General features: G+C 36.9%; 1 protein-coding gene across 4 annotated transcripts in view; it reads left to right on the top strand.

Annotated features, from left to right (window-relative positions):
* Nucleotides 1–19,094, top strand: part of LOC149571018 (RAN GTPase-activating protein 2-like) — a 34,075-nt gene extending 14,981 nt beyond the window's left edge. Inside the window, exons 3-4 of one of the 4 annotated variants that reach the window (XR_016359750.1) lie at nucleotides 14,291–14,423; nucleotides 14,574–19,094. The gene's annotated coding sequence lies outside the window, so the exon portion shown is untranslated. Of the gene's footprint in view, nucleotides 1–1,515; nucleotides 13,779–14,290 lie in introns of those variants that run through there. The other 3 variants (XR_016359751.1, XR_016359749.1, XR_016359752.1) reach the window with 3 other exon arrangements.
* The last annotated feature ends 2,236 nt before the right edge of the window (nucleotides 19,095–21,330 follow it).

Genomic DNA, 21,330 nt, shown 5'->3' with positions numbered 1-21,330 from the left:
CCACCTATGAGTCACAACTTAGATAAATGAAGAAATTAAAATACTCTTTAGATTTATCATGTACATTGTATTCTTTGCAATACTGTTATCACTAGTATCAGGGATTTGTCATACTACAGGCTTAGTAATATGACATTGTATCATGTGTTCGATGATACCACATGCTAAGGAGATTTTGATAGATATAGAGTATCAATTCTTGCTTGTTCATCTTTATTGATGTTACTAGATATGATATCTCTCAGTATGATTATCAAGTTAAGAGGGAGTGTTAAATTTGTAACTTATTAATCATACTAATCTGATAATAGATCGATCAGATCTGATATAGCATGATAAGTAAGGGATTAAGTCTTTGCCTTATTACCTTTGCGAGATCAGCGTCTATCCTCAGTAGTTTGGTTTAAATACTAATCTAACAACATTGTTTGTGTTTGTAATTAATATTTAATTATCCTTAGAAAGTCGCTGACTTCTAGAGGTTAGGTAAATGATTTTTGGAAGAGACATGTCCTTTCTAAGGACAAAGGACATGTCCCTTGACTCCTATACTTATAGAGGGTAAGGATGAAGTCTAAGGACACACAAGATCAAATACATGTAGACCTGCATCTTAATCATTACTGCCCTCATACAAACTGCAGAAGCAAAAGACAGAATTATGAATTACATCTCTAATCCAATTAAAGGCTATAATGTGAAGTTATTCACAACAAGCCATAAGGAGATAAAGAATGTAGATTCCAGTCCATATTCAGTCCAAAGAATTTGCAGAAACTTGTTGTGAGGTTTTCACACATCGCCCCAAATCTTGGGGGACCCCCCCTTTTGATCGCCTTTAGGGCTAGTAGAGAGGGCTAGATGTATTTTCACCCGGTTTCAACTTGATTTTCTAGAGCTATCAATTCTATCCCTAGGCCAAATAATTTTCAAAGTTAATTTCAACTTGGCAGGATAAAATTGTGAATTTTGTACTTAGACGATTTCTTTTGAAAATTTGGTTTTAATTGTGTAAATTTGGATATTTTCAAAAGGGAAATTTTAATTAGACTTAAGTTTTTGGAAAATCTTTTTTTTTTGGTGAAAAAGGGGATTTAATCTTATAGGATGAAGTTAAATTGCAAAATCAATTTTTGACTCTAGGGGGCAATTTTATTGTCATAAAATTTTAAATAGCTTGGCAAAATCGATTTGGTAGAAAGTTGCAAAAAATTGGCTTTAATTGGATTAATTTTCCTTGAAAACTTTTTTAGTTTTTAATGAATTTGGTAATTTAATATTGAAAAAATGGCTTTTGGTTAGCCAAAATCCAAATTTAATGATGTATTAATTACTAAACCCTCATTAAATGGAAATATTTAACACCCTCAAGGCATTATTTAATTTCTTTTTGCAATTTGGACTTAATTTGCAAATTTAAAATGCAATTTTCTTTTTGGCAAGATTAAATTTTGAGCTAAGTATTTAATTATGGGCCTTAACTTGGATTTAATTTTTGTTTTTTCTCTCCTGCAGGACCAAGTCGACCAGCTTAGAGGGTAAAGAAATTGGGTATAAAGGAGACCTCTCTCCCATTTCTTTTTCACAATTCATTTCTTCCTCTCCTTTGTTGGAGAATTTCCTTGAGGAGCAGATTTTTCCATGCTTGGAGATTTTGTGGAAGGCAGTTTTCTTGAATTTGTTGGGCAATTTTGCTTGCATTTGGCCATTTTCAGGCCTTAGCGATTTCCTTTGAGGGTAGATTTTTGCAGAGTTTAATGATTTGTTCTCCTTTTGTGGGCTGCGATTTGTGCCCTAGGTGACATTTTTGAGAAAATTGAGGACTTCCATGCTTGGGCGAATTAAGACAAGGGCAGAACTTTCCACTCTTGGCATTTTCTTGAGGCAGATCTAATTTTGTGACATGGACAATTCATGGTGAAGGTCTGATATTTCCCTATTTAGGACTGCATTTTTTATATCAGACTTGGCGATTTTGTTGGGAGAAGGTATGTATATGAAAGTTTGATTTTTGTTTGATTGAGCAAGTGTTGGATAGTTTTAGAGGTTTAAATTTCTAATTTGAAAAGGGATTTGGAGTTCTTGAGGTCTTGTCCTAGGTTCTGAAAAGTCGCTGTAAGATTATTGTTTAAGGTGAATTTTCATCATCTAGAGTTGCAAGGGGTCCTTAAGCTGACATCCTTCTTTCATTCTAGTCTAAGAATTGCTCCTCTTGGTTCTTCTTGCCTTCTGGTCCACCACTCTACCATCCTGTAATAGGGCGACGAGCATGTTAGTGCAAGTAAGAATCCTAAGCAGGCAAACACTAAGAAAGACAAAGAGGATATGATGCTCAAAACTCCCTTTTCAAAAATGAAGAGAATAACCAACACCAATATCAGTATAGTGGACATGATATAGACGAGGGACAGACTAAAGGAAGGACAATCCCCCTTGGCAAAAAGGATATACAAGAGCGGAATTGTACATGCGGCAGTTTTTCCTCCCACATTGCCTTGTCCATAATTGATTGTGGAATGTGCATCTAGATTTGATCTAAACAGTAAGTCCATCATTTTTGATAAAGGGAAGAGAGTGTTGGCCAAGATTGGCGAGCAAGCAATTGAGGAAACATTCAACATTCCCAAGTACAAGGGCATGATGGTTGTGATGATGGACTAAGCAACTAAATCATTTCAAGATAACCAAGAGGCCTATTACATGCATCTAAAGTAGAATTGGATACGCGAGGGAAAGAAAGGAGTTAACAGATCATCGAGGCTTACAATGGCAGATTTCAAACTAGAATATGGTGATCTCATTGTTCTGCTCAGTCGGATCATGGGCCTAGCTCAAGGGATGCAATTTGAAAACTGGATGTACTTCTTCATTGATGAGATCGAGAAAGGGAAAAGAAGGTTTGATTGGGCCAAGATCATAAGCGAGAACTTAGAATTGCAACTTAGAACCGTGCAAAACCAAAGGCAATTCTACATGGGCTCCTAACTATTCTACTTAATTGCTAGATTGTACAAGATTTCGGAACTTAAGGCCTTAGGAGAAGTTGGTAGCAGACCGGGACAATATTTGGTACATGAATGCTATCCGTAGCTCTATTTGCACAACAACAAGGATTACAAGATATTTTGTGATGCCTTTGCAATGAAGACACTAAGGGTACTACAAGGGACACCTGCTAAGAGACTTTCACCGAAAGAAGAAGCAAAAATTAAGAAGTATGGGAGTTGGTTCATCCAATTTTGCAGTTTACATACATTAGAGTGGCAGGAAGTAGAATTCGTCCTAAGAGGCTTCCAAGGTACCCACCCAACAAGGTAGTTTTGTTAGAATTGGCCAGGCAACTTGAGCACTATGATAGAATAATGAGAAACAAAGGGAAAACAAACATTTCATTCTCAATCGTAATTGGCAATGATAGTTGCCCAAATCGGGCTTCCTTTGAAGCCACAGAGAAGGAATTGGAATGGTATCATCTAGAATGGTACAAAGCAAGGCAAGGATTCGATCCTAATGGTCTTATCAAGGTACTTCATGGAAATGAATTCAAGCATGTTCTCACCATAGAAGACTTTTGGGCCAATGCCAAAGATGACTTTCATGTGAGAAAGCTAGCTTTCTCAAGGCTGTCAGTGAACATGATGAGGGCTATTAGATGGAGAGGCTTTGATATTCTGGATCAACTGGAGGATGATGGAAATGTGTTGAGAGAAGAGTATAATACAGTAGAAGGAACATAATTGAATCTAGTGGATTGGGATGACCATCAGGATCCTTCCTTGGAGGCAGTCACAAGGGCAGTGGATTTACATACTGAGTCATGGTATAATGAAAGATTAAGGAAGCTACAAAGACAAAGGATTCCCCTTACCTACGAGATGATGAGGCCAAAAGAGAGACAAGCAGAATCAGTCGGACAAAGGAATGAAGGAAATAGCCAGCAATAGGAAATGATTAGAAATAGCAAGAAGAAAGTTTTGGAGGTAGAGAAGGGCAAAGAACATCCAGAGCCTCCAGCCAAGAGAGAGCATGCAATGCCATCAAGAGAGAGTATAATTGAGGCTAGAAGCCAGGAGGTCAATTCAAATGATAAAGGGATTGCGGTGGAGGTTAGCTCTGATTTGGAATCAAGTGGTTATAGTGAAAGCACCGAGTACTCCCCTCTCTCGGAGAACCAACAAGGAAATGATATGGAAGAAACTAGTAGAGAAGAAGATGGACCAATTGACATCGAGGCAATAAGTTAGGAACTCGAGGCCATTGGTGATGCTTTGTTAGTGGAACCAAATCCAGATTTGGGGAGATGCACTGCACCACTATGGTTAAGACAAATGCTTATGCCAAGAGGCGAGGTGGTAATGACCCATACAGCTGAGGACATCCAAGGGTTAATGGAAAAGGGTGATAGTTAGAACCAAAAACAAATGGCAAGAACGGTGGCAAGGGTAATCAGGAGAGACAATGATGGTCACCGAAAGGTTCAAATTTCTATTCCAACAGTGAACAAGGTAGTGAATGAGATTGTGGCCCAAGAATATGAGATAGTGGAACATAACTTGGGAAGGAATATAGATGATATGGAGTGTGAGGAGGTCCAGGAAGGTATAGCATTAATCAGAGAAAGGTTAAGGAAGGAAAATGAAAGGATAGTAAAGTTGGAGGTCGAGAACAAATATTGAAGAGATAGCCAGCCCATCCAATAGCTGCACCAGGCAGCCCTTCATCAAGACAATAGGAGCAATTCAGGAGAGATATTAGCGTAGCTACATGAAGTTAGGGATTGGATCCATAATACAATCCAAGATGGGCAAAATTTCTTTTCTTCCTTCATCTCGAAATTCTAGTCATTAGTGGCTGTTAGAGACAAGTTCAGATTATTCGAAGAAGAGTGGAAAGGTTTCCTTCCCATCAAAGATTTGGCTATGCCTAGGCTATAGGCATTCATTGGGCTACCAGAGGCATATTTGCAAAGGGCCAAGTTGGTTGATGAGAGAGGATTGCGTATAGTTGAATCTTTGTTTGTGGCATTAACTACCAGATTTAGAACACTTGAGGAAATACATAATGAGATTGCACGACACAGTCCAAGTGTCGACACTTCTATTTCAACCATGATGATTAACGTTGGGGTGACAGTTGATTTTGAGGATATTAGAGTAGAGGATATCAATGAGACAAATTTTGGATCAAGGTTGGATGAGTTGGGAAAGGTTGCCATCAGGAAAAATCATTTGGGCACCCTTTCCTCTTTTAGTGCTTTTATTGGATTTGTGAAGGAATATGAGAAGGATCACGAAAAGATACTACAAGCAACAAGCAGCGTGGTGAAGTTAGTGGAACTCAGGGCAAAGCACACACCTTGTCCTCCTAAAGTTAACAAAAGGCTAGCTAAGTTCATTGCCTTAGCTAAAAAAATGAAAGAAAAAGGAAGATTTATATTAGAAGATCATTTGATGTAAGCCCAAGTGGAAAATTTCCCCGTTCTTCTAGAAGAGGACAAGTGTCTATTTCTGATTGGCCACCATTTTGGTGCCTTCTCATTGGTTGCCACTTTTTGCACTTCTTTTCATTGGTCCATTGATGAGGTGGTAGCTTCTCATTGGCCGATGGGGTGGCAACCCTAATTAGGGTTTTGAGGATCTAATCTGGATCGTTGATTTTGTTTTGATCTCCACCGTCCGTTGTATTTTTGGCTCCTATAAAAGGTCATTTGCTCTCATTTGTAAAGTGTTGGAGAAATTGTTGCGAAGATAATACCAAAATTGCTCTCTTTTTCATTGTTGCGATTTGCATGTTGATTAAGAACATTGGGTATTATTGCATGTTTTCTACTTCCACATAGTTAGATTTTCTTTCAAGTTGTTTTAGGTTGGTTGCACTTGAAGTTGTTTAAGTGAAGTTAAAGTAGATGGATAGTTGTATGGTAGCATTGGTAAATGTTTGATAGGGATCAATACTAGGCCACTAGCATCCTAGCGGCTAGTTGGGAAGCTTTGTGTGGTAAACTAGTTTATTGTTCCTTTGAATCATTGCACCTATGGAAGTGAGGCCACTGGTCAGCTCTCATTAGGTTCGATCCCCGTTTGTTTGCTAACCTTCCATTCATAGGAGTAGGAGTCGAATAGTGAGTAGCTGGGTAGTCAAAGCTTAGAGAGGGAAGTTAGAAGGAGTAGGTCAAGCATTAGAACACATCCATTCACCTTCCACGGCCATCACTTTCCCATCAACATCACCATTGGCAGACACATCCTCCATCATCACTACCATCAACATTATCTGCCTCCGCACATTTCACAAACCGAGCCACCATCACCTTCATCCCACCAAAGTCCAAGTCATCCTCAACAATTTGTGTAAGGCCACCTACGTGATTACCAGCATATCACATTGATAAAACTGAGCGAGTATCCAATGATGTAAGGAACATTGGAGCTATTGCTTATGTCTTCATAGGTAATAACTTTTCAAGAGAGGAGTTACATGTTTGATATCCCATATTGAATATTCAAATCCTAATATGTTATGTAAGTGATACAAAACTCGCATCAACATTATCTGGCGCTAGGAGGGCCAAATTTATTTATTTTGAGGATTTGTTGGCATTTAATTATGAAGAAGAATGGTACTCCCTAGATCAAATCAGCCTAGAGAAACTTGGAGAACACTTCAAGATCACATTGTAGCAAGTTTGTGCTCAACTGCTTGGGAGGAAAGTGAGAAAACTAGAGAGTACCTGGACACCATTGACGTGCTAAATCAAGAGGAAAGAAAAGTAAGAGCTATTGAAATGAGAATTCAAAGGAGGTTAGAACGTCAAAGAGAATTGGAAAGGGAGCTTGAGAGAGAAAAGAAAGCACAAAGACAAGCTCAGGCTATTGTTGAAGAGAACTCGAATTAGAGACAATCAGGTTGGGATCATTTTCAAGCTGGATAGAAAGATTGGGTCTTTTTCCCCTGAAATATTTGAGAGACTGATATCTGATAAGAGGTAGAGGATATTGAGAAATACACCACACCAAGAGGAGGACTTGTGTTAGAATCTCCCAAGAAACCATGGAATCTTCAGGTGGCTGATACCTCAAACTTAGCTGGCCCCTCAAGTAGTCTACCAATTCAAGCTCCAAGCAGTCCACCGGTTCAAGCTCAAGTTAATCTACCAATTCAGACCCTAGTCAATCAGCCAATTCAAGCTCAGATCAATCAACCTACAATGGCTCAACCACCATGGATCCAAAACAATGCCTCACCACTCTTACTCCAACAATACCATGATCTACCAAAGAATCCGGCGATATTCTGCTTCAAGTTTTTTGTCAATGACCCTGATCGTATAGTAGACGAGCATATCAAGGTATTCCAAGAGGCATTGTGCAATAGAAGAATTCAAGAGGAAGATGTCGCATGTAGGCTTTTTCCTTATTCACTAAGTGAAGAACCTTATTACTGGTTTGTCAATTTACCAGCATCATCAATAATAGGATGGGTTCAACTCAAGGAAGCCTTTCTTGCAAATTTTGGTATGCCCATCACACCACTGGAGTTGCATACAAGGTTTGCAGATATAAGGAGGCATGATAGGGAGATGATAAGTTCCTTCAATGATCATTTCCACAAGGCTTACACAAGATTGCAAGCCCCTTACACAATGATAGAAGCTGGTGCATTGGAAGCATACTACAATGCCTTAGACAACCAGACGGCTATGTTCACGAGAATGGAAAATCCTGCTCCCACAATGTTAACTGAGGCCTACACTAAATAAATTGAGATAGGAGGACAATTAGGTCAACAAGGAATGGAACCCCAAGGTGCAAGATGTCCAAACAATCTAATTCCACAACTTGCATACCAGGCGCCTGCAAATAAGTTAGTAGTACACTCGGGGCCTCCATTATCTCAAGTACCGCCATCAGTACTAGTTTATCTACAAGGTGCAAGTTCCTCCACAAGGACACAAGAAGAAAAAGATGAGATGAAAGAGTTGATTGACCAAGTCAAGAAGTTGTCTATGGAAGTCACCTATTTGAGAAGCCAGAACAACTAACTCCAAAGTTCCCAAAGAAATAATCAAGGGAATAATTACTAGAATCAAGGTGGAGGTTATCAAGGAGGCTATCAAAGAAATTATCAAGACAGAGACTACCAAAGGAATAACTAAGGTGGTAGCTATCAAAGGAACTACCAAAACAATAACTATCAAGGTAACAATCAGTCACAAGACCAAGGGTACAACAATTAGTCCAACCAAAGGAGAACTTGGAATATAGGTCCAAACAATGAAAATGTGGTGTCGCCACTTGATAATCAGGCTTCAATAGATAATAGACCAGTGGACCGAATATTCTTGGTTGAGTCCGCCATGTCCAAGTATTGCAGATTCCATGAGACAGATCAACATTTGGAGTTAGGGCGTCCAGAATTCAAGAGAGCATCTAACCTATTCCAAAACATAATAGATGAATCAAATAACCAGCAAGATGTTAAGGTTACAGGGTATGAGATTTTCCTTTCCCTAGGATATGATCAATGTCTGACCTTCGAGGAGTTTTCATTCCCACTAGAATTTGAGGCTTATGAAGAACCCCAAGGGAGATTTCCTCCTGAGTCAAAAAATGGGCCAGTTGATGAGGTAGTAGATCAGAAAGGGTATGACAATGGGCAGATTTTTCTTTCCCACCTTTGGAAGATACTGTTCTAGTTCAAGGAACAGGAGGGAACCAGGCATTTCAACAACCGGCTAGCAATGCTAGGTTTTATTAGAGGAACAACAGGAGGAATGACAGACCCTTTACATCTTCCATACCCCCAAAAAATTTCAATACGCCTCCACACCCTGATGCGAGTAATATACCGAATCCTTCGAGGGATGCACCTGAATACAGACAAGGCAACCTTGGCAATGGGAATGGACAACCGAGCTTTCAACAAAACATACATCAAAACAATCAAAGTACTCAAAGAACACAGAATGTCCAGTCGACACAAGAAGTAAGTAAAGGAAGAACTGGAAACAATTCCGTGAACAATGAACAGTTGAAGAGATTAGGACAAAGCGTGACAGAGGAGATGAAGAAGGTTAAAATAAGTCTCCCTTTGTTTGAATTATTGAAGGTAGCGGAGATTAGAGACATGTTCCTTGATAATTTGAAAGATAATAAATCACAAGGATTCCACACTCAAGTTGCAACAAAACAGACTCAAGGGAGGCCACTTCCTAATTCGGTACATGTAATCCAGGATGCTCCAGGGGTGAATATGACAAACTCATCTCAAGACATTCCATCCAGAGAAACAGGAAGTTCTACACAAGAAATTGCATATGATGATATCAGTGAATTCAATAGACAACCGAGACCTCAACTAGTTTACGTGGCTCAAGGATCAACACCTATAGAACAACAAACTCAAGGGAATCAAGAATTGATAAACAATAAAGAAAAGGTGAAGAAAGAAGAGGTTGCTCAACCAACAAATTTTAGAGTGAAGCCAAAGCAAGTACATAAGACACCCGTAGTGTATTATCAAGGAAAAGATGAGCCAACACCATTTTTGCAATCAGTAAGGATGTTCAGGAAATTGCTTCACAATTGCTTAATAGATTCAGGAGCATCAAGTAATGTTATGCCTTTGAACATTTGTAGAAGACTGGGAATCACACCTTTGGGATCAAATAGAAGAGTTACTCAATTGGATAAAATAGAAGTACCAGTAGTAGGTGAACTACACAACATACACATGCAGTTGGCATTTGATCCAAGGATGGAACACATGGTAGACATTTTCGTGGTAGATGTGGCCGATACCTATGGATTGATCCTAGGTGGAGATTGGGTTAGAAGATTGAATGGATATATGGCAACAGACTTCTCTCACATGTGGCTCCCATGGAAGGGACTAGCCAATCAAATCAGAATTGACAGTACCTCGAGGTTGAGATTGACGATCACAAAAAAGGATGAACCAAATGAAATATCATTCGTGGAAACAAATATGTGCACCTACAGACCAAAGAAAGTAGAAGTATTGACTATGAACATCATGAGCGAAGGAAAGAATTTCACTGAGATCCTGATTGAGTCGGATCCAGATGCTTCGTCCGATGAGGGTGAAGGAATGTTTGAAAACTTCAAGAATTTCATGACTAGAACTGTGCAACAAGGGATGGAATTGGGTAACCAAACACCAGTAAGAAACTTATTATTATCCAACTAGTGTAGAATTCAAATTGCATTCCACTCGGAATTATCTTGCTCTTTGTGTACAGTGGCCTTAGAACAAGTGGAAAAGAGGATCCCAGGGGGCCCTAAAACATGAGAATCAACATGGCAAACAGAAAGTTGAGATTCAACAAGTTGAGGAAGCTGAAAGTAGCATGATGGGGGAAATGAAGAACCAAATTACACCACCCAATGAAGAAATGAAAGAAGATGATGAATCAAATAAGTAGAAGAATTTACAAATGGAGTATTTAGAAAGAAATGGGGTATGGACTCTAAGGTTTGATGGCTTCAAAACCAAGCAAGGAGCCAGAGCCGAGTTCGAGTTAGTCAGCCCAACAGGGGCAACATATTTGGAGGCACATAGATTGCAGTTCCCATGCACCAACAACATGGCAGAATATGAAGCATTGATTCTAGGCTTGTTGTGTGCTATTAAGAAAGGTGCCAAAATACTTCATGTACTAGGGGACTCATGTCTAATAATTGAACAAATAAAGCAAAAGTTCGCTTGCCATGAAAAGAGGTTGAAGAATTATAGAAACTGAGTCTGGGATTTGATAGAAAGCTTTGATGCCTTCAATGTCAAGTTCAGCTATAGAGCAAACAATCAAGTGGCCAATGCCCTTGCAAAGATTGCAAGCTCGCTAGCACTAATAAAGTTGGATGGCTTGAAGAAGTTTAGAGTGGAATTGGCATCGGTTCCATCAGTACTAGACAACGTCAACAATTTCCAAGTGTTTGAAGATGATAGGCATATTCTTAAATTCTTGACCAATTCAGATATCTTTATAGCACAGATCATAGATGGGGAAGTGGATGAAGAATCAGAGATTGACACAGAAGGAATTATGAGCCTAAAGACCAACACTATTCCAAAAGGAATGATCGAATTAGAAAGAATATTTGACATGGACCAAGTCCAAAAAACACAATATCAACCTACAAGAGGTGATGAGTGTGAAAAGGTTAATTTGGGAACAGAGGATTGTCCCAAGATTGTCCACATTGGAAAAGTTTGTACACCTAAGGAGAAAGCATACATATTGAATTTGATGAGGGAATTTCCTAAAGTGATTGCTTGGGGATATGAGGATTTGAAGACATATGACCCCACCATCATTACACACACGATTCCACTGAAGGAAGGGAGTAAGCCATTCAGGCAGCGACAAAGGCCAGTCAAACCTTTGTTAGAACTACTGATATATCAAGAAGTAAAGAAGTTGCTCGATGTACGAATCATCTTCCCAGTGAGACACTCAACGTGGGTCCCCAATCTTGTCCCAGTCAGGAAGAAGAACGAAGAGATAAGGTTGTGTGTGGATTTCAGAAACCTGAATAGAGCATCAAAAAAGGACAATTACCCATTGGCATCATTGGACGAGGTTTTGCGAATTGTGAACGGAGCTAAAATGATGTCATTTATGGATGGATACCAGGATACAATCAAGTGATAGTTGAAGAAGAAGACAGATTGAAAATGGCCTTCACCACGAAATGGGGAACATTTGCATATAGAAGGATGCCTTTTGGCTTGATCAATGCTGGTGCAACATTTCAAAGAGCTATGGACTATGCCTTCAAGGACTTAAAAGATAAATGCATAATCATCTACATGGATGACATAACATTATTTTCAAAGAACAAAGAGGATCACATAATGGACTTAAGGAAAGTTTTCACAAGATGTAAAAGGTTTGGGATCTCTTTGAATCCGAAGAAATGTATGTTTGGAGTTACCGAAGGGAAGCTTCTGGGACATGTGATTTTAGATAAGGGTATAATGATAGATCCAGAGAGGGTGGAAGCAATTTCCAAACTTGGCGTGCCAGGTAGCAAGAAAGAGCTCAAATCTTTCTTTGGAAAGATCAACTTCGTGAGGAAGTTCATATCTACATTTGTTGAGATCGTGAAACCAATGAATGACATGTTGAAAAAGGATGCAAAAGTAGATTGGACTCCAGCAACGAAAAGGGCATTTGAGGAAATAAAACATGCTATTATCAATGCACTAGCCCTGGTAAGCTCGGATTATGAGAGGCCATTCAACATATATTATTTTTCCTCTGATCACGCATGTGCGGCCATTCTAACTCAGAAGAATAAGGAAGGTGAATAGCATCCAATTGCGTTCATGAGTGCACCTTTTAGGGAGGCCAAATTGAACTACCCAAATGTGGAGAAACAGGCCTATGCCTTGGTGAAAGCCGCAAAGAAATTTAGGCATTACATCTTGAGAAGAAAAGTACACGCAATCGTGCTAGACATAGCAATAAAGACTTTGTTAATGCGAAGCGAGCTTGTAGAAAGAAGAGGTAAGTGGGTCGCCACTATTCAAGAATATGATATAGAGATCCAACCAATGAAACTAGTTAGAGGACAACAATTAGCGCAAACCATGGCATCAGAAGGACTTGGACTTGTACAACAAGTTTATGAGTTGGAGGAGGTACATCCCGATGAATGGTACCAGGACATAATCAACTATCTTTTAAATCACCGATGTCCTTCACATTTGAAGCCAATGCAGAAATGGGTGCTAAGATTTAAGAGCAAAAAATATATGCTACAAGGAGCAATGTTGTATAAGAATAATCATGAAGGGGTATATTTGAGATGCGTTGGAAAGGAAGGAGCAAGGAACATTTTAGAACATTTTCATGACAAATGGGGAACAGGACATGGATCAGATTTGGCTACAACACATTGGATACTAAGAGCCAGATACTATTGGACAACTTTGTTCAAGGACACTCACGAGCATGTGAATACTTGTCATGTTTTCAAACTACAACGAAGAGACAAAGGAACCCAACAATGCCTTTGCAGCCAATCATTGAGGTGAGACCTTTCGCGATGTGGGGACTTGACTTCATTGGTCCCATCAATCCACCTTCCTCAGCACAACATAGGTATATTCTAACCTTTCAAGATAAAGCCTTGCAATGGTATTGTTCCTTGCCTCTTTACCCAATTCCTTCTATAAGCTTGCTAATTTCTTTCATTCAACAATTTCAAAGCAGCATTGGTCCTAAAATCTCTCTAACCAATTTAGTGCATTGTACACAAGGTGTTAAAGAGAAAGTGATTTCATTGGTCGATTTAAGCATTTGTATGCTCAGATTTTTTAATCCTGTGCCTGATATTGATGTGCAATTTATTTCATTGCTAATTTACAAAGTAACATTAGAGATAATATATTTCTTTCTGAGTTTTCTTCTTTCCATCAATTTTGTTCAGCATCATTTTTATTAACTTCAAGTGAATCAATTTGCAGTGCACCACAATGGCTCTTGTTCTCGTTGATAAGAGTGATCTCGCATCCAATTTCAAGAAGTTTAAAAAATCAAATAAATAAATCAAAATCAACAAATCATGCAACATTGTTGATGATCAAGTGACAACAACATCCAAAAGTGTGGCAAATTTGTCATCTGCCAATAAGCTTTTTGAATCTTTGCATAATGTGATGTTGAAATTATTTAAATTTAATGTGTTAACATTTCCTCCCATTAAGCCCATTGACACATCTAAATCTCAATCTAAATACTTTTATACCAATGCTTTTTGCCAATATCATCGTTAGCCTGATCTTGATGCCAAAAAATGTTTTTGCTTGAAAACTGTTATTCAAGACCTTTTGATTTTAAGGCTATATTTGTTGGTAGTGCTAATAATAACAGTTATAATAATGAAAATAAATATATCAGGTGATAAACTTGACTAAATCCTCTTGTGTGGTGGATTTTATGTGTTTGCTTGTTGTAACGTGTTTCCTCTGTGATGTGATGCATGTTATATGTTTTTTTAATATTTCTTCAAATGTCCCTTGTCGCTCCATTGTCACAAGGTGATAAAGAAATCACAAATGTTGTAAACATCCTTTTATTTGTATCTCAACTTCTATAAATTGTTACTGTTATGTTGTGCATGTGCCACTATTCAAAAATGTGACTTTTGTCTGCTTGGGATGTTACAAGACAATAGCAACATTTTCTTTTTGGTCTCCATGATGCCAACCTAAAAAGATTCTTCTTCATTACTCATTTGATTTTCTACTATTGTGTTTGTAGTTCTATTACCTTTGGGGGATGGTGATATTTGATTTTGATATAATGTTTCACATAATTATGCTGAAGGCATACCTATTCTGAGGTGAACGAGCTCACTTTTCAAATTGAGGGTTGATAACTCATAATCAGCAGTGTAAGATGATTCAAACATTTTGAAACATTTCATTTTTTCTTTTTATGTATATTCATGAATGATGCAGCAAGTGCTGAAAATGGAAGATGGAAAGCAAAGGAAGTGCCGACTAAACAACCAAAGTTGTATGTGCATTGATTGTGTGTGTAGTCAGGTGAGAGGGATAAAGGTGATGGGTGAGGATGACGCTTTGACTTGCGATATCGTGGAGACACATCTGCTATGCAAATTAATCACTTCAATTAATGATAACAGTCATCATAATAGTATTTTCCTCTTGCATTCATGAGATAAGAAGCCAAGCCACTGCAGTTAAACTATATGTTCCATGTACACGGATCTATCTCCCAATGAAATTTTCTTTATGTTCCGTTGATCACTTTTGATCGTTTTCATGACACAAGATATTGTGGTTGGTTTCTGTTCCTCTTTTCATGTTTGCAACCGAGTGGTGCCATTGTGCAATTTGCCTTCCCAAGGAAATTCACTATTTTTTATTCTGGATATCCCACACTTCCCTGTATATGGGGAACCTTGGTTAGCTTCCATTATTTTTCACGCAGACTCTTCAAAGCCATCTTTCTTATTTCCATTTGTTCACTATAGCATATGCAAGTTTGACATTTTCATTTACCTTGCATAGACATTTTTATGATGAGTTAGATGAATATTATTTCTTTCAGATGGAAAACAGAGTGGTCAAAAACTCCTCTGTCCCTCCTTGGGTGCATGTATCCCTATATCCAATCTGGAAACGTATCTGATATTGCCCGAATACATGTTGAATATTGTACCCATGTCTGCCTAAAGAAACTTGATTTTCCAACCATGCCAAATACTATGGGATTTGATTTTTTAAAAGATTTGATGTAAATCTTCCCAAATTTGATTTAAAAAAAACTCTATTAAAGTTTATTAAAAAAAAAAAGGTTTAAACAAAACCTGCATCAAATGAGAAAAACAAATAAAATGTTTTTCTATCTCAGCAACCTATATTTTGGGTTATCTTCTAGTTCAACTCTACTATGTTTACATATTGTGAAGTGATAAATTAACTTGTAAATATTTATGTGTCAATATTACTTTTGAAGTAATGCAAACCTCCTATAATAACTTAAAAACTATGTTAAATATATGTGTATGTGTTATTAAAGTTGTGTCCAGCCGTATCCATATTGGTGGTCTTAAAAAGTAGTTGTATCCGTACCCAATACTGTATCTGTATTTGTATCCGCATCCGTATCCATGCAACTTTGATGGAAAATATTTTCCAGCTCGACAAGATAAAAAAGTTGTGACAAATTTGCAAGTTTCAATGATATTTCTGAATACGGGCAGTGACAGGTATGTTCTCCATCTCCATTCACGAGTTATTTTGTTGAGGGAAACTATAGATGCTTAGTAATTTTACTTAGTTTCAGTAAATGCACAATGTATCTGACTGAATATCTTAAAATTTTCACTTGCCATGGGAAAAAGCATCATTTGGGCATTAAAAGGGATAATGTGGAATATCTTGTTGTTGCTATTTGGGGTTGTCTTGATTTAAGCTTTAGCTTGTGAAAATTTACAGACACTAGTTCAAACTGGGTGATTGTAACATATGAAATATGGTTATGGTTGTACATCAAATACTTAGAATTCCTATGATTATACTGTCGTTTTGGTCTTTTGTAAATCGTGGATTATGTTTTGCAAACACTGGATTATATGTTACACCTCAACCAAGATTAAACTTGGGTCACCCTGAAGGTTGGAGGAGCTGGAAAATTCAGATATGCCCATGGGTTTGCTATTGTTGAAGTTGCAACATCTGATGGAATCAATCTTAGTTTTAAGTTCACCATTACCATTAGATTACATCTGCCATATTTTAGGCAACTATTTGGTGGTCTTTGAATAGAGTGCAATCGGTTTGTTGCTTAATGGAGTCAAGTTGCTGAGGGTTTTAAATGATGTTGGAGAAGCTCGTTTATGAGGGTTTGAGATATCTTTGTTCAAAACACTTAATTTATTTTCTTGCCTCAACTAGGAAGCTCTTTAGTAGAATTGTTTTTTTAAAAGATAATTCAGATTACCCGTCTTCAAGCTAATGAAACAAAATCTCAGGGTAGCTTAGCTTTTGTTTCTATAAAGTTGTCAGAGTAGTTTTCTTGTGTTTTGTTCTAATTTCTGCTATTGGTATAAAAAAATATTGGGCAAAATGTTCTTGTCTGTTAAAGATATCTTTATACAAGACTTCTAAAGTTAACTCTGTATGTTTTGTATGTAACCATAAAGTTATCTGTGCATGTTAATTGTGTATGTTTTGAGAGCTTCTAGATTTAACTGTGTATGTTTAATCTATCTAGAAGCTCTCAGATTCAATTCCTATAAAGTCTTATTAGAAGATGCTTCTTGGACTGGTTGTTGTCTACTGCAGAGTATTTAATAGCCGATAAACAATTTCTGTTTGAAATGTTTTGGTTTTCCTTTTGTAACTTAATATGGCATCACTTGTTCTTACTCTTGCTTTATAAAAATGATACCAAATGGAAATTCTCGTTGATAAGGTAGGCAAACTAATTCAGACTAACTAATTTTGATAGAAATTTTGTTTAAAGAGGTATTTTGTTGAAATTAGTTAATTTTGGATGAATTCTGTGTTTTGATGCATTACTATTGTGTTTAATTGAGATTAGGAATGATTTTTTTTTTAATTTTTTAAATTAATAATTGATTTTAGTTTTTGGCAAAATTTTATATGCTTCTAATAAAGTTTAAGTCTAGGATTTATGATAATGAAGCATAATTATCTTGCACAAACATCATTGGCTAATGGCCTTATTAGTTGCACAAATATAATTTAAAAAAACTACCTACAATATCACTTCGACATACCCGTTGCACCTTAAGGTGCGATTGCTAGTTATATGATCATACTGACCCCAGAGTTGGTAGATCGCGTTCATGCATTCTTTTGTCATGTGCTCATGTACCTCTATTTGTCCTTTCATGGGGTAAAATGATAGGGAAAACATTTCATGTAGATGCATGTATGCCATAATAAAGTGCTCTCGTTAAGGCATTTGCAATAACTTTAATATGGGGGCATATGGTCCATTCACATTTGTATGCATGCGTGCACACATACAAATTCGATGCTATTTTTTAACGGATCCTTTGGTTGATCCCCATTTTTGTTTGGTCCTTAGACTAACCATGCATGCTTGGTCATTTGATTGACCATATGTCTGTTTTTGTTTCCTCCTTTTTTGATTCTTAAGGAACCTTACCTTTCCTTAGGATTGATTGTTCTGTTGCTGGATGCAATATCGGAAGTACTTTCCTTTAAGGATTGTTCCTTGTTGATAGATTGAACAAGCATGATATAATTTGCTAGACTATTCAATTTCATCTTTTGTTGCGCTTCCCTTGTGTGGTTCATGATAACAAATACACTTGTTGGGAAGGCTATCCCCCACCCCATTCTTCCAAGCAGTGTCCCTTGTATTTAAGTTTTGGATTTGATGAGGAGTTAAGTTACTTCATCTTATGCATTCAGTCTACTTTGTCATGAGCATGAGCTTGTCTCCTACTCCTGCTAAAGTGTGGTCTAAATTTATCGTCCTAGAAAGTTAGCACCTATCTAAATTGGTGGTTTTAGGACCTATTAGACTCCATTTTAGTGATTCATTGATCAGAATGTATTTATGCTTGACTTCCCACACCTTTCATTTTATTTCCTAGACCTTTCATGCTTCCCTAGATATAGATCCACCTTGAAACTATCAATGTCAGGACTAGATGACCTAAGGATGCTTTGTCTTCGACAAGCACGAATTTCAAGTGAGTTGTGGGCTCAATGTGGGGTTATTTTATTCTTGACCTTATTTGTCGTTGACCCACAATATTAATCTTCAAGATGAAGGGGTGATTGCTATTGCCCGCAGCCTCAAGGATAAAGCTCCATCCTCGAGAGTTTTTATGGTTTCAGGAAATGATATCATGCCAAAAGTAACCCATCTTTAGTAGAATGCCTTACTGATAAGAATTTTCTAATTGCATTTCACGCAGGAGAAAATAAACTCGAGGATGATGGATTAGTTGTAATATGCAAAGCCATTTCGAAAGGTCATGAGCAGCTCAAAGTACTTGATTTGAGTACAAATGCTATGACTTGAATTGGGGCTAAAGGCTACTATGGAAGCTATTGAAAACAAGCCCAATTTCAGTTGGCTTCATATTTATGAGAATTTCATTACCAAAAAGGAATTGAGGCTATCAAAGATGTGCTCAGAAAAGATACCAAGGGCGAGTATGTACTTGGACGTTATTATCAATTCAAATATGCTGGCATGCAATATGAATTTAGAGAACAGGGTATCTCTGACAACGACATTAGTGAGAGGAGAAAATGCAAAAATTGAAAGTAAGGAATGGCAGTGATAGTGACATGGAGCTGGATTAACAAGTCTGTAACCAAAAATGAGGTATGGCATTAAGATCTCCAGTGCAGGCATTTAGATTTGGGTGATTTTGGATACTCTTAATCCCATGAAGCTGTTCTGTTTTAGTAACCACATCTTTATATTTGCACTTTTCACTCTTGTCAGTTTGTCAGACAATGAAAATAATTGTGACTTGTGTAGAGAGGTAATTAAATATTAAATTGAATTTATAATTTTTGTATTGGTGTTTGAAGCTGCATAGAGTTCTAGAATTTTCTAATTTTTTTTAAAAATCAAATACAAATTTGAATGTTAATTCATTTTCATATGTAATATAACATTGTTTGTATGGTAAAATGAGATCATCAACACATGTTCTATAGCTATTGCGAACCTTCATGCATGTCCCAATTTAATTTTATAGTTGAAATTGCATTCAACTTAGGTAGTACATGCACAATCTATAAATAAGCTAACAAGAACTCTGCATATGGAGGCAGACACAGCATGGCAATGAGTTTCAAGATCGATATGATGTTCATTTCCTTCCACTACAAGCAATACTGGCAAATCAGAAAATAGTGGGAAAATCAGAATTTAAAAAAATATCTGATATGGGGATATTACATGCAATTTATAAGTAGGCTAACAAGAACTCTGCATATGGAGGCACACACACAGCATGACGATGAATTTCAAGATTGATATGTCTTTCATTTTATTTTACTATGCCTGTGAACTGTTATGAAACTGGAGCATCACCTGCCAACACAATACATATCTTGTCCCCATGGAAGAGATAAAAAACTGAGAAGAGGCATCAATTTTTAAAAATATGTTTGTGTTTAATACAGATATTCAATCATTTTATGCAATGCCAGGGTTACAGGATGTCCATGAAATGCATTTGTTTGAAAGAGCTTTAGAAACTTTCAGACAAGCAATTGCCAAGAAAATAATCTTGAAAAGATTGGAAGACATTATTGAAAAATGAGGGAAAAAGTTTACAATAAATAACATAAAAATGGTTTAGACCAATCTTTACAACTGAAGAATATAGATGGGTTAACCTTATGAATTTGATCATTAAGAACTATAACTGTACTGCCAACATCCTCTCTACACAGAAACCTGTTATATGTGACAAATGCAACCATCCTGGTGCACATCAAAAAACAAAAATGCAAGCACTGACATGGTAATTGAACTGTTTGTGTGCTAAAATGCCTCTGATACAGAATATTCAGAATTATAGAAATTGCAGTGAGGGCATAGAATAAATGTTTATACTACTGAGAAATGAATATTGGAGTAGCTGTAGCAGTTAGAAGAATTATTTTAAAATTTCATAAAACATTGTGTATATCAAACCTGCTGTTAATATTTCAAAGAAAGATGCCTTAATTTATTTTGCAAAATCATTAAAAGCATCTTCTTGGAAGCAAGGAGACCTAATAATAATCTTGAAAACTTCAAAAAAAAAATCTGGAAAGTTATTCTGGAAGTACTCCAATACTCCATCAGGTCTGCTATCAAAGAAGGCCTGTCATACATTTAGATATTAGAATTTATTTTATGGTAAATATATTTAAACTATAAAATAACTAAATTCATAACTATTCTAATAAATATTATTATCTTTTAAAAATGTCATCTACATATATTTAATAAATTTTCAATTTTTTTTTTCAGATTATTACAAACCTGTATATCTTGAGGATGATCTATATAATGACAATGTAGATTTCGGAAAGCTCTAAGCAGTTCGCATAAGTCATTAACGTCATAGGATGTCCTCGTTGCAAATTTATGTGAGATATTATCATTTGATCTATCATACTGTCCCAGTTGCCTGCTGGAACAACTTGCCATCTAGCATTAGTAAATCCTTTTATTATCGCAGAATGTTTTGTATTCGTGGTACGCTTTTCCAATTCTACGCGATCACTTGCAATGTGAAGAAAATGTATACGTTTCTTTGAGATCCAAAAAAATGGATGTACCTCTATATCACGTACTCCAGGCCTGGAATGAGTACAAAGTGCACAATAGAACTCTTATATCTATCTATCCATATATATTAAAACAGGTTTAATAATAAATCTTATAAAAAAATTCATACCTTTGAGAAGCTCGTATTAGTGAATTCACAAGGTCAAAGGCCTCAGGAATATGACTAATGGCTGAGATATCATGTCGACCAATTTTCATTCCATTTTGACGCGTTGAAAAATGACCAAAGGGATGGTCTCCCCCTGTAAGGCAGAAGAAAATGATGCATCCAAAGTTAAATGTGTCTACTTCTTTTCCCTTGATTTGATTAGGAGCTTTCCATCCACGAGTTTCATCACCTATAATAAAATCAACATATAAAAATTGTCATATTAAATAATTATAGAATATTAACATATATCAATAATAATTAATTGCACAAAAATTATAACAATACATCATCTGATCTATTAGAAATTTCATTT

This window comes from Cupressus sempervirens, chromosome 2, assembly GCF_028749045.1.
Source record: "Cupressus sempervirens isolate cs-2001-9-10 chromosome 2, ASM2874904v1, whole genome shotgun sequence".
Taxonomy (NCBI): domain Eukaryota; kingdom Viridiplantae; phylum Streptophyta; class Pinopsida; order Cupressales; family Cupressaceae; genus Cupressus; species Cupressus sempervirens.
Note: the sequence above shows the minus strand (reverse complement) of the source record. Positions and strands in the feature narration are given on the sequence as shown.